Source organism: Phacochoerus africanus, chromosome 10 (genome assembly GCF_016906955.1).
Source record: "Phacochoerus africanus isolate WHEZ1 chromosome 10, ROS_Pafr_v1, whole genome shotgun sequence".
Lineage (NCBI taxonomy): Eukaryota > Metazoa > Chordata > Mammalia > Artiodactyla > Suidae > Phacochoerus > Phacochoerus africanus.
Window position 1 is genome coordinate 28,630,340 of NC_062553.1, and position 16,738 is coordinate 28,647,077.

Below are 16,738 nucleotides of genomic sequence, written 5' to 3' on the forward strand. Positions count from 1 at the left end.
ATGTAAACTTTTCTAAAAGGGAGGGGAAGAAATGGACAGATTTGCATTTGTTGAGAGTCCTCCACTCAGTGCTCTTCTGTATATTTTAACATTAAATCCCCCAACAGCACCCCTCTATCTCCCTTTTACAAATGAGTAATCTGAGGCTCAGAGAGCTCATGTGATGTGTCCAAAGACACACAACAGAATTCAGTCATAGTCTAACATATGTACTCTTTCTGTTACAACACTCTGTCTCATTCAGTTAAAAATTAAACGTATACCTTCCTCTCCTTTGTTGCCACCACTATCATCTCATTACAGCCTTCAATAATGTCTTTCCTACCTTCCCTCCTGACCACATCTCCATACGGACACATAGAAAATGTGCTCTTCATTGTTCTGGCTATTATTGTACTGTCCTGAGCAGCCGCCACAAGCCACATGTGGCTATAGACCACCTGGAATGTGGTTAGTCCAAATCAAGATGTGCTGTGGTGTAAAATTCACAGCAGATTTTTAAAAAATCAGAACAGAAAAAAAGAATTACAGTAGCTCATTAATAATTTTATATCGGGGAGTTCCCTTCATTGGCTCAGCGGTTAACAAACCTGACTAACATCCATGAGGATGCAGGTTTGATCCCTGGCCTTGCTCAGTGGGTTAAGGATCCAGTGTTGCCGTGAGCTGTGGCATGGGTCACAGATGCGGCTCAGATCCCGTGCTTTTGGCTGTGGTATAGGCCAGCAGCTTAGCTCCAATTCAACCCCTAGCCTGGAAACTTCCATGTGCCACAAGCATGGCCCTAAAAAAAGAAAAAAAAATTATGTTAATTATATGTTTAAGGAATAATATTTTAAATATATTGGATTAAATATAACACTGTTAAAGTTAATTTCTCCTGTCTCTCTCTCCTTTTTCAAACAACTAGTAGGAAAATTTTAATTACATAAGCAGATTGTGTTTATGGCTCATATTTATCTTTACAGCTTTGGTATATAATATAAACTTTTTGCGTCATTTTACATACAGTACTTGAAATTCCCGAGGTTTTTCCCACAATTAAGATTAATTTCTTACAATGCCAGTCCTCTTAAATGTCTGATACATTAAGCCATTATCTTTTTTTGAACAAATTTATCAGAAATTAGCCCAATTCTCTGAAAAGACCCTGAATAAATGGGGATGAGGCAAGCAAAAGACTTTTTGATTCAGGTAGAATCAAGTTTAGGTAGAGAAAGTGGGGAAAATCAATGGGTACTAGTTTGGTACTATAGGAAGCTACCTTGGTTGGCAGAGAGTGAGGAGCTCAAGGAACTTGGGAAGAAACTACAAAATAAAAGAATTACCTTACATTTAAGATGGATAAGCAATTTGATGCTACTGTGTAGCACAGGGAACTACATCCAGTCTCTTGGGTAGAATATGATGAAAGATAATATGAGAAAAAAATATGTATATATATATGACTGGGTCACTTTGCTGTACAGCAGAAATTGGCACAATGTTGTAAATCAACTATAATTTAAAAAATAAAATAAAATTTGAGACAAATCTAAAAAAAACTTACCAACCTAATAGTGTACCCAACATTGGTCCTAAATATTCATTTTCATGACTTCTGTTGTAAGGACCAGATTTTTTTCTGTAAAAGTTATACTCTCAATGTCAAAGGTAGACTCGGATCCCGTGACTCCAATCCCATAACTCTGAGTAGCTTGCAGCTTTGCAGTCCAACCAGAGCTTTCTGGAAATCCTCAAACTCATCAGGAACCATGGACTTCAGTGAGTGTGTAGCTTGAGGGAGAGGGAAAAGTTGCATCCTTGACAATAACTGAAGCTGGTAAAGCTCTTGGTACGTCTCCAGGCTTGGAAGAGGAAAAATGATAAGCAGTATACTCTTCTGTCAGTTATTCCAAAAATATCACTATTCTTGAGAATAGGGACCTCCCTTTCTGTCAGTTTTCAATTAGTTTTTTCATTATACATATAAATTTATCCCTTATATGGAAACAATTTCTTGGGACATATTATAATCAGCTGCTTATCCAAGACAATTTGAGTACTCCTCTGACTGAACTTGAGAAATTCAGCAAGTGCTTTAATTGCTGTTTTTAAATGTTAAAATCTGTAACAAGCGGAAGAAAATGGCACTATTTTAGGTCCTTTTGTTTTATGTAATTTAGCATTTAGATACCATTTTATGTAACTTCTCAAAGGGAAATTTAAAGATAAAATGTGATTTTAAAAAAGACTATAGTCTTATCTTTTGAAAATTTGTTTTTACATAAATGACAATAATGTGTTTTGTGTGTTGTAAAAATGAAATTAATTTAACTGTAATAAGTGATGGGGAAATACCAGGATAAGGGACTCAGCCCCATGACTCTTAACAGTGTTACTTTGTCCCAATTACTTCATGAAGTTTGTTTCTCTTCTATAACATGAGGATAATTAAATTTCCCTCCTGAAGTTAGAGGAAGAAAATGACAGTCTAGAAGTTACAACACACACACACACACACACACACACACACCTGGAACAGAATAGATAATAACCTTCTCAGTGTTCTCCCTCCATTTTTAAAGTAAAGGGCATTACCTGCTTCACTCAAATATCTTTATCCTTGAATCAGAACATGCTAGAACAATTCAAACTCTTCTTGATAAATTCCCAAGTCCATTGTTCCAGCCACATAACAGTCTTCTCCAGAACACCCTGTTTGAAAGGCCACTCCATCCCTATTCCTCATGGACACACCTTCTGCTTCTCTTGCCTGCAGAGTAAGGAAACTGCAATGTTTTCTATCCCAGATGAGCTACCAGCTTTTCTCTTTCAGCACTCACAGCTCTGTATCTAGTAGCCCTTCCTCAAGAAAGCAGTCTTCATCTTGCCCTTGAGTTATTTACTGAAGAGCCTTTCCAAGACTGTGATATGACAGCAGGACCAGAGATTTTGTCTCAGCTCCAAGAAGGTGGCATTTTTCTGTCCCAAAAAATTGCAGGACCACTGATTTCAGTTCATTAATCAGGAAGAGCTTTCAAATAAGCAGAACCTTCCAAAAATGGATCCAGCCGCCTCTGGAGGTAATAAATTTCCCATCATCAGAGGTTCTCCAACAGATGCTAAAAGACAACATGTTTATTCACTGAATAGATATTTAATCAGTCCCCACTTTGTGTCTGTTTTGTAATGGGGTAATAGGGGAGTAGAAAGTGAGTAAGACAGACAAGATCCCTCAGTCAAGGACTTCTGATCTAGGAGAGGAAGCAAATACAAAGCTAAAATGTTATATCACTAATACCTACTGAAGATATCCCATGGAAAAGAACATCCAAGAGAGATCTAAAGGCAAAATAAGGTTAAAAGGGCAGAAGAAAATATGTTTAGATAGGGAAATAGCCTAAGAAAAGTCTAGAGAGAAGAAAAAAAAATAAGGCTTTAATGATAAAAACTCAAAACATGAAAAGGACAAAAGAGATGATTATGGCAGGAGAGGAATTTGGAAAGATAAACAGGAATCCAGACAAGGAAATTTGAAGACCCATATGCACATGTGAGTTGAGATGTGAAGCCAGGATCCACTCGCAGTTTACAGCAGAGCCTTGCTGGGGAGTCTAGCCTCAGCCCTGAACTCTGTGGAATTGAATGGAAACCTCCTGGGCTCCTGCCTTTACATCTCCTATCCAGGGGAGGGCTCTCCCTGGCAGAGGGATATTGGCAGCTCTCACCTGAGTGCATGAAGGGAAAAAAAAGAATGTTGTTCTGGAATTTTTGGCTTTAACTTCTTCCATTATTATTTCTCTTAAAAAGCCAGAGGAAAGGAAAGTTTCCAAGCAGCCCTTACAAAGCCCATAGAAAAATGAGTGCCTCATCAACCAGAGATCTATTTAGTGATTTTCAATGAGAAAGCAATTCCTTTCCAAAGACTCTCTTGGCACCCCACAGATAAATTATACCACTAGCAAAAGAAAAAAAAAAAAAAAGAGCACATAAGAAAGATACCCCAGAGGGAAAAAAAAGGCCTATATCACTAACCTTTCCAGGAAAAGTTTCATTCTCACACGACTGAGAGGTAGGTAGGGATCATCATAATTCCTGTTGTATACATAGGTAAACTGAGGGTAAGTGAGTTGAGTAACTCACTGGACACCACAAAGCTAGTAGTGATGGAGCCAGGGATTCAGACTCAGAATCTCAACCACTACGCAAGGGTTTCAAAAGGCAAAACTTACACTACCTGCATCAGCGGTATCTGGAGTACCTATTTAAAATGCAAATCCTTCAGGCCTGTAGAGTCAGGATTTCTAGGAGTGGGGCCCAGAAATCACATTTTAATCAGGTACCCAAGGTGATTCTTTTGCAAACTGAAGTTTGAGAAACACTTCATTCCCTCTACTATTTGAAATGACACTAATAGATGAAAGTAATTGTCCCAGGCCTCAAGGGAAAAAATTATCAAGGTAGGAACATTAGATTTTGTTATCTTTGCATGTGCTTGTTCAGAGCAGCAAAATTGTCATATTGGTAGTGGTGACATCTAGCTCCTACTTGCCTCAGTGCTACGGCTACCCATGGCACCTGCTCTTGTACCTGGAGCAGTCTTTCCTGACATGACTGACAGCATGGTAGTGAAATGCAAGGAGAAACAGCCATGAGCCTGGACCCCCCTCTCCCTGCTCTGTAAAAATGGAAGAGTCATTTCAACTCTCTGGGCCTCAATTTTGTTATTTGTGAAATGGGGATTGTAATGCTCAGGAAACAGCTTTAGAGCAGAGAATAGATTAATCGTTATCTGATGCTGAGTGTGAAATTCGTCTAGCCTAAAGCCTGATGCCTAAAAGGAGCTCGATAAGTAGTGATGGTGGTTTTTATACATAGCCCTGCACCTTGGCTATACTGTCTATTTTCTGTGCAATTTTAGGATAAGAGGCAGAGTCTTGACTTTTTAGTCGAACAGATGTGAGTTCAAGTGCTGACCCTGTCAATCACTAGCTATAAAATCCAGGGCAAGTTGCTGAAGCTCTCTAACTTTTATCTTCTCATTTATGACATGGGGACAAATACCGACTTCTTAGAGTGCTTTTAAGAATTAAAGGAAATAAAGTATGCAGAGTTCCTCGTACTTGGTAGACACTCAACATCTGTTGTTTTCTCTCTCATTTTAAAACCAAATTACCTTGGTTTCTCAACAGCCTCAGAAAGCAGCTCGTTATAATTGTAGCGTTGTGTATTTTATTGAATTACAATTCAAATCTAATATAATAATTTAGTAATTTCTTATTAACTTATTGACTATCACCCGAACATTATCCAAGTATTAGATATGGAGCATTTTCTGGTCCTTCCTTACACTGACTTCTTGCCCTTCCTTATCATCTGAAAGGTAATTTGGCCAGAATTTGTTCCCTTAGAGACCATATAGCTCAAGCTGTTTCTTTTCCAGGCAAGACATTGACAGCTAAAAGAGGTGAAGTGACAGAAAATCCAGGTCAGCTGCAAAGATGATTAATAGTTAGAAAATGAGATTTATAAAAAAAAAAGTAATTTTAAAAAATAGAATTTTTTTCTTCTGGAAATACTGAGGACAACCCAGTATTGATCATCAAGCACATTGATGTTTATGCTACAAGCAAAGATGTTACTCAGTTACCCTCCCCTTCCACAACAGGGCTCTGGGCCTGATCACAGAATGAGGGATTTAGGGTAAACATAAGAACAGAGAACAGAGCTGATAGGTTTCTTTGGTTTATTTTCTATTATCCTTTATAAATCTCCCAGAATCATGATTCAAAATCATGATTCAAATGCCAGGCTCTGACCACATCTAATTACTTCTCTAAGCTTCATTCATTCACTCAGCACACAGCTGGGGAGCACTGCATCTCACCAAGCACTGTGCCAGGCCCTGGGGAGACAAGAACCAGATGGGCATGGCCCCTAACTTTGCGGTACTATAGTCCAGCTGGAGTATGTGTTAAATACAGGGTCCTTAGAAAGTAGATCTAGAATATAATGATCGTGTCCTCAATTAGGAATTTTGCAGCTTTCTAAAGCACCTCATTTGGTAAAAATAATAAATTACAAATTCCTTAGTATGTCATTCAAGTCCCTTTAAAGATCTTACCCTCCTTTCTATTCTCATCTCTCAACAGTCCCATAACATGTTGTAAAAGACTCACAATTCCCTAAATATTTGTGGTGGGATACTCTGGAACCTTAGGGTTTCCTCTGCTCTCCATCATCACTGAGCCTCAGGGAGCAGACTGGTCCTCCCATTAAGTAATGGACAGATTGTGAGTTCTGTGTATCAGTAACCCTGATAGGCTCTGAGCCCTGAGAAAGCAGGAAACATGGAATATAACTGTGGTTTAGTGATTAGAAAAGTACGTGGATGATCCGTACAAAAAGGAAGGGAGGGAATAATGAGGGAAAGAAAAAGCAGGATGAAGGGAGGAAGGGAGGAAGGAAGGAGTCTCATATGATGAGATAATATTTCTAAGTTTTAACTGTATTTCTCTCCCAAAGGCCTCTTCCCACTCCCTGCACAGTCCATCCACCCCTACCTCTGCCCTCAACTTGTAACCCACTATAGATACTGAAACAAAAATAAAATAGGCTTGAGGCAGGAAGACTCAGACACATACCTACAGATGAGTTTTTATATCAGCAGATAATAGATAAATGACCCTGGATGAGAAAGAAGGGGAAAAGGGAGTATCTCTCAGATCAGAGAGGAAGATATCAACATTTAATTCAACACTTGTATGCACTGCTAAGTGACCATCGCCAAAAATCTAGTTGCAAAAAAAAAGGTTTTTGTTTTTTTATATGAATGAAATCCTATGGTAGTTGTCATTCTCTGTTGACCAATTTCACTTAACATAATACTCCCAAGTTCCATTCATGTTGCTACAAATGGCAAATTTTTATTAATATTTATGGCTGACTAATATTCAGTTATGCATAGATACACATATTTATCCATTAATCCATCAATTGACACTTAGGTTGTTTCCATATCTTGACTATTATAAATAATGCTCCAATGAATCAAAGAACTTTTTTAACTGAAATAACATTGATTTATAAACATTGATTTATATGTGATGTAAGCTTAATATATACAAGATAATATTTCCACTTATAGGAGTTCCCGTCATGGTGCAGTTGTTAACGAATCCGACTAGGAACCATGAGGTTGCGGGTTCGATCCCTGCCCTTGCTCAGTGGGTTAATGATCCGGCGTTGCCGTGAGCTGTGGTGTAGGTTGCAGACGCGGCTCGGATCCCGCGTTGCTGTGGCTCTGGCGTAGGCTGGTGGCTACAGCTCCGATTCAACCCCTAGCCTGGGAACCTCCATATGCCGCGGGAGCGGCCCAAAGAAATAGCAAAAAGACAAAAAAAAAAAATTTCTACTTATATATACCTTATAGCATGCTCACCACCAAAAATTTAGTTTCCATGCATCACCATATAGTTGAACATCTTTACCTATTTTGCCCTCCCTTCTGTCCCTTCCCCTCTGGTAATCACTTCTCTGATCTCCATAAATTCATGTTTATTTTTACTTGGCTTGTTTGTTTGCTGTATTCCACATATGAGTGAAATCATACAGTATTTGCCTTTCTCTATCTGATTTATTTCACTTAGCATAGATATATCCATGTTGTCAGAAATGGCAAGATTTTACGTCTTTTTATGGCTGAGTAGTATTCCATTTGATACACACACACACACACACACACACACACCCCACATCTGCCTTTTATTTATCTGTTGATGGGCACTTAAAGTTGTTTCCATATCTTGACTATGGAAATAATGCTTCTGTGAACACCAGGGTACATATATCTTTTCAAATTAATGTTTTCATATTCTTTGGATACATCCCTATGAGTAGAATTGCTGGATCACATGTTCTCTTCTTAATATTTTGAGAAGTCGCCCTACTGTTTTCCATAGTGGCTACACCAATTACATTCCCACCCCACAGTGTATAAGGGCTCCCATTTTTCCACATCCTCCACAGTATCAAAGGGCTTCTTTTTTTAATAGTAGATTTAATTTTATTAATCAGCTATAGATAGTTACGAGTGAAGGATATAATGGTTAAGATTATGGACTCTGAAGCAAGCCTATCTATATGACTTAACCTCTGTGAGTTAATTTTTCTTTATATATATAAATAAATTACATAAATATATATTATATAAATGTATATTATATAAACATAAATTATATAAATTATATAAATATATGCATAAATTATATATATAATTCTTAAACATTTTTATTAAAGTATAGTTGATATCAAAGTGTTTCTTTTTTTCAAAGGGCTTCTTAAAAGGAGTGCAGGTACTAAGACTTTCTAGATGGTCACCCAGGTGACCTTTAGCTTTGTCCTGCAATGGATTTTAAGAAGCGTAGGAGGTCACACCTATGACCAGCATAACAGGCACCAGAAAAATTAATTTGGAACCTGTGTAAGTTTCCTAGGGCTACTCTAACAAATTACCACAAAGAAGGTGGCTTAAAACAACAGTAAGAACTAACACAAAATCTATTATCTCACAGTTCTGGAGGCTGGAAATCTGAAATCAAAGTGGCAGAGGTCCATGCTTCCTCTGAAGGCTCTAGAAAGAAGGCTTCTTTGCTTCTTTTAGTTTTTGGAGACTGCCAGAAATCTTCAGAGTTTGTTGGTTGTGGCAAAATAATGCCAATCTTGGTCTCTGTATCTGTGGTCATCTTCTCTCTGCGTGTCTGTGTCCCTGTGTCTGTTCTTTTAAGAATTAGGGCCCACCATAATCCAGTATGACCTCATCTTAAGTCGTTATCTTAATTACATCCACAAAGATATGATTTTCAAGGTCACATTCACAGGTATCAAGGGTAAGGACTTAAATATATCATTCTGGGGGACATAATTCAACCCACAACAGAACCCTAAATGTTCCTTCTTACCGCAGCCTACGGTTAAGTGGCAAATTAGATGCTTTTATGTGATATGTTATTCTAAATATGTTTTTACTCAGCCGCTGGGAAAATCCTATCCAAAAAAAAAAAAATCGCTACATTAGACATTAGAATTCCCTATTTAGTGCTCTGCAGAATACTGTTTCTGAAGATGTAATTAGCTGTGCCGTGATTCAAGGGTTATGTATCTATTCTATCCTCAAGCAGAGAACTAGTAGGTGATATACACTATGTTATATGTTATATATTACATATTCTATATCATACACATATAATATATATTATACACATATATAGCATGTATATACAAGGGATTTTTTTTTTTTGTCTTTTCTAGGGCCACACCTGCAGCATATGGAGATTCCCAGGCCAGGGGTCTAATCGGAGCTGTAGCTGCTGGCCTACACCAGAGCCACAGCAACACAGGATCCAAGCCATGTCCACAACCTACACCACAGCTCACGGCAACGCCGGATCCTTAACCCACTGAGCAAGGCCAGGGATCGAACCCACAACCTAATGGTTCCTAGTCGGATTCGTTAACCACGGAGCCATGTCAAGAACTCCACAAGGGATTTTATCTTAAGTTATTTTGTGAACTGTTTAAGGAATCTCTGTAAAGTTGCCTTCTTGTTTGTTGTTGAGGCTTGAAGGTCATACAACAGGCAATCAGGAAGAAAGATGGATGTAAAGTGGGGGAGATCAAGGTAAGCTAAAATAATAAGTGCGGCTGGAACCCATGATAATCTTACTATCTCTGACCTTTATGGCATTTGTGTCCTTTAGGGGCTGAAGATGGTACCCTTCACTTTGGAACTGAACATCCACCTGGCCCAAGAGTTGGAGAAGCCTGAGGAGGATTTGTGGAAAGGTAGAGTCCTTGCAGACCCAGCTTCTGGCTGGCATCAACGAGGTGAGCCAGCAGATTAGCAACAAAGTGTGAGAGCTACGAAATAGCTGCTGCCCCAATTCTGCCTTTCCAATCTTCCACAAAAATGACTCTCATAGCCCATCATAACCAAAAACACGCAAGAGGGGAGTTCTGGGAAATGTAGTTCAGCAAAAGCAAGTTGACACATTACAAAGCCACTTAAAGTTTTAGCACCAAGTTAAAAACCATAACATGTTGTAGTTATTTCTGAAAGATTCGTAAGGATATTAGTGTATCAAAGGCTCAACAAAAAGTCCTTGAGTTTAAAATAAATCAACTTGGAGTTCCCATCGTGGCACATGAGGTTGCGGTTCGGTCCCTGGCCTTGCTCAGTGGGTTAACAATCCAGCGTTGCTGTGACCTGTGGTGTAGGTTGCAGACGTGGCTCAGATACTGAGTTGCTGTGACTCTGGCATAGGCCGGTGGCTACAGCTCCGATTTGACCCCTAGCCTGGGAACCTCCATATGCCACGGGAGCAGCCCTAGAAAAGACAAAAAGACAAAAAAAAAAGATAAAATAAATCAGCTGTTCAACCGTCATCTAAGATTACCCACATTTATTAAAATAGCTGATTTGGAGAGTCCCATTGTGGCTCAGCAAGTTAAGAACCTGACTAGTATCCAAGAGGATGGAGGTTCAATCCGTGGCCTTGCTCATTGGGTTAAGGATATGACACAGCTCGGATCCTTTTGCTGCAGCTGCGGCATAGGCTGGCAGCTGCAGCTCCAATTCATCCCTAGTCCATGAACTTTCATATATTGCAGGTGTGACCCTAAAAAAAAACCAGCTAGTTATGATTATGAAACATTGTGAAAACTCAATGATTGGTATTGATGTGATGTCAGATTTTTGGTGTATTTCTATGAGTAAATCTTAGAAAAAAATCTGTAATGAGATGCTGTTCCTTTAGAATGTTAGTGTAAATCCTAGTTACTAAGTAGTGAAGTTTCTTCAATTTACTCATCAACATATCTAATTATTTTCAATTTCAAGGAAAGATATATGTAACAGTCTAGAGAAATTTAGAACTTCTCAAATCATCCTTAAGTAATCTATTTTAAGTGTTGGGGCTCCATTTTATTTTCATTGAAGGCCTAATAGTAAAGCTCATTTGATTTCCTATTTAAAATGGACTGTAGTTAAACCTCGGAGTCAATAGACACACATCTACATCTTCCAACATAGAATCATTGTATTAAAGGTTTTAAAACTAAATTATAAAAATAGCTACCACTTGAGGCAGCATAATAACAGATAAAAGCATGGACTCAGGCACTAGACTGGCTGAACTTAAAACTGTCTTGGTTTATTTAGGCCACTGCAATGGTTTATCAAAGACTGGGTGGCTTATAAACAACAGATATATATTTTGTACAGTTTCTGGACGCTGGCAAGTTCAAGATCAAGGCACCAGCAGTTTAGTGTCTGCTGAGGGCCCCCTTCTTGGTTCAAATATAGCCATCTTCTCACTGTATTCTCTCATGGTAGAAGGGAGCTCTCTGGGGTCTCATTAAAAATGGCACTAATAGGGAATTCCCGTCGTGGTGCAGTGGTTAACAAATCCAACTAAGAACCATGAGGTTGCGGGTTTGATCCCTGGCCTTGCTCAGCGGGTTAAGGATCCAGCATTGCCATGAGCTGTGGTGTAGGTTGCAGACTCGGCTTGGATCCCACGTTGTTGTGGCTCTGGCATAGGCTCGTGGCTACAGCTCCAATTCAACCCCTAGCCTGGGAACCTCCAGAGTGGTGGAGTGGGAACCTCCAGAGAGAGAGTGACCCAAGAAATGGCCAAAAGACAAAAAGAAAAAAAAAAATGGCATTAATCTCATTCCTAAGGGCCCCACCCTTGTGACCTAATCACTTCCCAAGGGCATTACTTTCAAATGTCATCACATTGGGGATTAGGTTTCAATGTATAATTTGGGGGCAGGGAAGATACAAGCATGACGTCTATAGCAAGGATGGATTCTGAAACCAGACTGCTTAAACTTGAAATTCAGTTCTACCACCTATTAGCTGTGTGATGCTGGGTATGTTATACAACTGCTCTGAGCCTCAGTTTTCTCATGTGTAAAATGGGAATAGTAATGTTTCCCCCTTCGTAATTTACAATGCATATTAAGGGATTTAGTGTTTGTGATACAGAGTTTTAAATTGTGCTTGGTACACTGTGAATAATGTATGTATGTCCAACTCTTCACAGAAATCCCTGTTGAACCTAAACTTATACTTTATGGATAAGGAAACTAATTCAAATAGAGGTGAAGCATTCTTTCTTAGAGCACACGAAACCCTAGGTGGCTCTAACTCTAAAACATAGTCTCATTCCACACGACCATGGAACTTCCCAAGCAAAACTTTATGGATCTCTGAGGCTTCTTCAAGAAATTCTCAAAAGACCAGATCAAATTGACTAGGTCCAGAAATGGAATTAGTCCCTCTCCCCAGGGGTTGCTAAAGTTGTAGCTGTCACTCATCCTTGACCTAGACTAGATATGAATGCGAACTTAGAATGAAGGACTCCATGGGTTTATTTTGCCCTGAGCTTACATGGTCCCTAGAAAGTTCTTTAAATACTTTCAATCAAGTACTCAGAAAAATTTTTAAAAATAACCTTGCACATGCAATTAGAAACTGGCATGTGGGGAATTAAAAAGAAGGGATGAAATTTTCTGTGATTATCAGGGACTACTTGAAGGGAGGTGCTTTGAAGAAAATTACTCAGACTCCCCAAATTCAACGAGGGGACCTGATATGACTTGTTGACGCCAAAGCTGACATGAACTCAAGGGCAGAGACTCAGCCAAGAGATTCTCCTCTTTTAGCAGGACAGAGATAAAGAGAGACCAGGGTCTGGAGCAAGCGTAGCTGTGTTACTATGATTTTAATGACCTTTACAGAAACATAGGACTGGGAAATACCTTCACAGCAAGTACGAAAGAATCCCTTATGTTTCTGTGGGAGCACACTTGAGAAACAGGTCAAAAATAATTTCCCACACATCTCTACAATAGTTCAAGTGACTCCAAGGATGCCTTCAGGACACCAGATCACCATTTCCCTCTAGGCTGTGAAATAGTGAATAGGAGAAAAGCACTTTTTCAGGAAGTTTTTCTGACTCCTGCTGCCTGCATTGATCACTCACATATCTGGACTCCTGCTGCTAGTACAGTATGTGCCACATGTATTGAATCTGCAGTTCTTCTACTTAGTAACTGAGCCACCTACATGAAGTTAACTAACTTCTCTCATTCTGTTTCCTCAGTATCAAAATGAGAAAACTTATACCAATTCCATGGGGTTGCAATGAGAATGAACTTCAAAAAATTGCAAAAGGACATAGAACAGTGCTAGACACTTAATGCAGTGGTTTTTGAGCTCTCTGTGTTCCCACCTCTTGTCTCTCAGAGACTGTGGCATTTGATATGCCCATTAGGAAATATTTTAAGACCCACAAGAACTTGGAAATATCTGAGATTTCAGCTACAAAATTATCACAGCATGGGACAAATCACAGATATTCAAAGTAAACCTAAAGACTTAAAAAAATGACTCTTCAGACATAATACGCCCTGATTTATCAAATTAACTTTGTTGAAGGAATGTAAAAGCAGCCATGGAAGCAAATTAATGGCTTTATTAGAACTCCTTTGGATGCAAGTGACAGAAGCTCAACTCAAATAAGAATAAGAATAAAATTAGCACATACCATGCTAACTAGCATAGCTAGCCTGATAAGCAGTGATATGACCATTTGAAGGACATTAGTATAGCGTCATACCTTGAAAGGATAGGAGGCCAACTTACATAACTCTGGGACACCTTATTGCACTAAATTGATGACCATTGTGGGTGCTGGTACTATGCTCCCTGTACCAAAAGCATGTGGGAACTAAGGAGTGCAAATAGAAATGGCTTCACTTACCGTCATGCCAAGGACCCATTTGAGGATTTTATGCTTCATGTCCTACAGTGTTAGTCTCCATGTGTCTTAAGGGTTGTTTCCCAGAGAGTATTTGTGCTTCCCATTTCCACAGCTTTATACTATATGGGTCTAAAAGTCCTGGATTCCAGAAGGAAGTGCTTCCTTAAGAAGACAGAGTAAGGGTCTCATTGAACTTTAAGCTACAGCTTCTGCCAAGTCAGTTCAAGCTGTTCATGCCAAGAGACCAGCAGACAAGGAAAGGAATCACCATTTTGGCAGGACTGGGATACTACTGATCATGAGGAGAAGGCTGCCTATAAAGGAGGCAGAAAAAAAAATACATTTAGCACACATGGGGTGTTTCTTGACACTCTCCTACCCTGTTGCAAAGTATGAAGATAGCCTTGGCTTGAGATAGGCATGGAGACCAAGATGAAAATCTGGGTTTCTCCCCAGATATGTCACCTAGACCAGGAGAGGTACCAGCTGAGAGAGAAGGAACTCCAGAATGTGCAATAGAGGGGGCAGATGAGGAGTATCAGTTCTGGTCCTGAGGCAGTTGCTTCGGTATGTATTTCATTCCACTAACTTCCCTCTCACACATTCCTTGTGGAAAGAGACAAGAATCCTGGTGGCACTGAACCAAGATGGGATGAACTCTCCCTGTGAAGTTGATGGATCCAAGTACTCCATGGATGAGGTGCAGTGGTGCTGTGGTGCACTCCCCAGATGCTCCAGGACTGAGCATGCGTGTTCCCACTGAAAGAATTGGCTGCTGACTTCTCTCCACTGAATCACTGTCTGTCATTTTCCCTTGACAAAGGGAGTTGGTTTACCAAAGATTACCCGTATTTAAGCAAGAGCAAAAGTGGTCTGATTCCCTTACCTTAATTCAGGAAAATCTGAATAGCCATCTCAGGATCAGAGGGCCGCATGGGCCTTTGTTGTAACTGCACATTTGACCTCTTCCTCTGCCTAGTTGTGCCTTCCTCATTTGCTTACAACTAATGTTGCAGAGTTCACAACCCCAAACACCACCTGCATGCTGATCTTCACCTCAGAATCTGTGTTCCTAGGTCCCTGGCCTGGAAATATAGCTAACACCTGTGGAATGCTTACAGTGTGTTAAATACCTTACACACATTAACTCATTCAATGCTCACTGAGAAATATTATCCATATATGTCAGATGAGAACCCTTAGGTTAGAGAGGGTTGAAAGACTTACATGAAGCCTAGTAAGATAATTTGAGAATTAGATTTGGGACAAATATACACTTCAAATTGATCTCTTATGGAAATTTGGAATTCCACAGAGATTTTCATTATCTACAAGTGTATGTGGTGATCTGTGACAAGTACTAAATTGTAATTGCTAAGTTTCCATTTATATCACGTGTATTCTGAGACTACTAGTGATAATACCTGGAGACTATCCAGTGACCACATCTCTTTGGGACTCCATTGTACCTCATAAATTCTAAGGGTCTACTGTACTTATTGTGACCAAATTCACTTATACAAGACTAATGAAGGTAAAATTTAAAAAAGAAAAGAAAGGTGTTAATACTTATTGACATCTTCTTTGCCCTGTACTAGTATTTTCCAAATTTCTTTTACCTTAAACCACAATAAGAAATACATTTTTCATAAGTGACCTAGTATACGCATGTATGTGTAGGTATGTATAAGATAAACTTATGCAAAAATTTTACCATCCAGTACATAACCTCATTTATATGGCAATGATTTTACATTCTATTTGCATGATTTTAAGCTAGTTGCTGCCTGCTGTATTGATGTCAAACTAAATGCATGAAGAAAAGTTTGAAAATCACTTCCCAATGCTAACACTTCACATATATTTAATATAGCTCTTCTAACAACCTTCCAAAGAAGGAATTTATTATTATCATCCCATTTTTCCTCTAATGAGGTGCATTCTTTTACAACCATCCCAAGATCCTGCAACTCATAAATGACAGAGCCAGAATTTAAACAGATTAAAGTACTAAATTACTTTGTACATGTTTCAAATACCTGGTCAGAATACAAAATGCTTAAAAATAACAAGAGAACAGAAGATAAAAATGAAGAAATATGGGCATTTTCTCCATCCATTTTCTTTTGCATTTACACCAGCTTCACCATCACTCCTAGGAAAGAGGTCCAGGCTAAAAAGATGTCTCAAACTCAAAGAGATGCCAGTAACTAAAGGCAGATGGTGACCTCGCCATTTCCTATGAGAACTTGTGGAACTAAGAATGCAGCTCAAGAAAATTTACCTTCCTATTTAGCTAATGTTTTCCAATCTCTAGGCAACAAGACCTAGAGGCAAGGGTAGTGTTGTTTGTGGGTTTTTTGGTTTTTGTTTTATGCTTCTTTTTTTATCATTTATTTATATTTTTTTTCTACTGTATAGCATGGTGACCCAATTACACATATATGTATACATTCTTTTTTCTCACATTATGTGTTCCATCATAAGTGACTAGACAGAGTTCCCAGTGCTACACAGCAGGATCCCATTGCTAATCCATCCCAAAGGCAACATTCTGCATATATTTACCCCAAGCTCCCAGTCCCTCCCACTCCCTCCCCTTCTCCCTTGGCAAACACAAGTCTATTCTCCAAGTCCATGGTTTTCTTTTCTGTGGAAAGGTTCATTTGTGCCCTATATTAGATTCCAGATATAAGTGATATCATATGGTATTTGTCTTTCTCTTTCTGACTTACTTCACTCAGTATCAGAGTCTCTAGTTCCATCCATCTTGCTGCAAATGGCATTATTTTGTTCTTTTTTATGGCTGAGTAGTATTCCATTTTGTATATATACCACATCTTCCTATCCAATCATCTATCAGTGGACATTTGGCTATTGTGAATAGTGCTGCAGTGAACATGCAGGTGCATGCGTCTTTTTCAAGG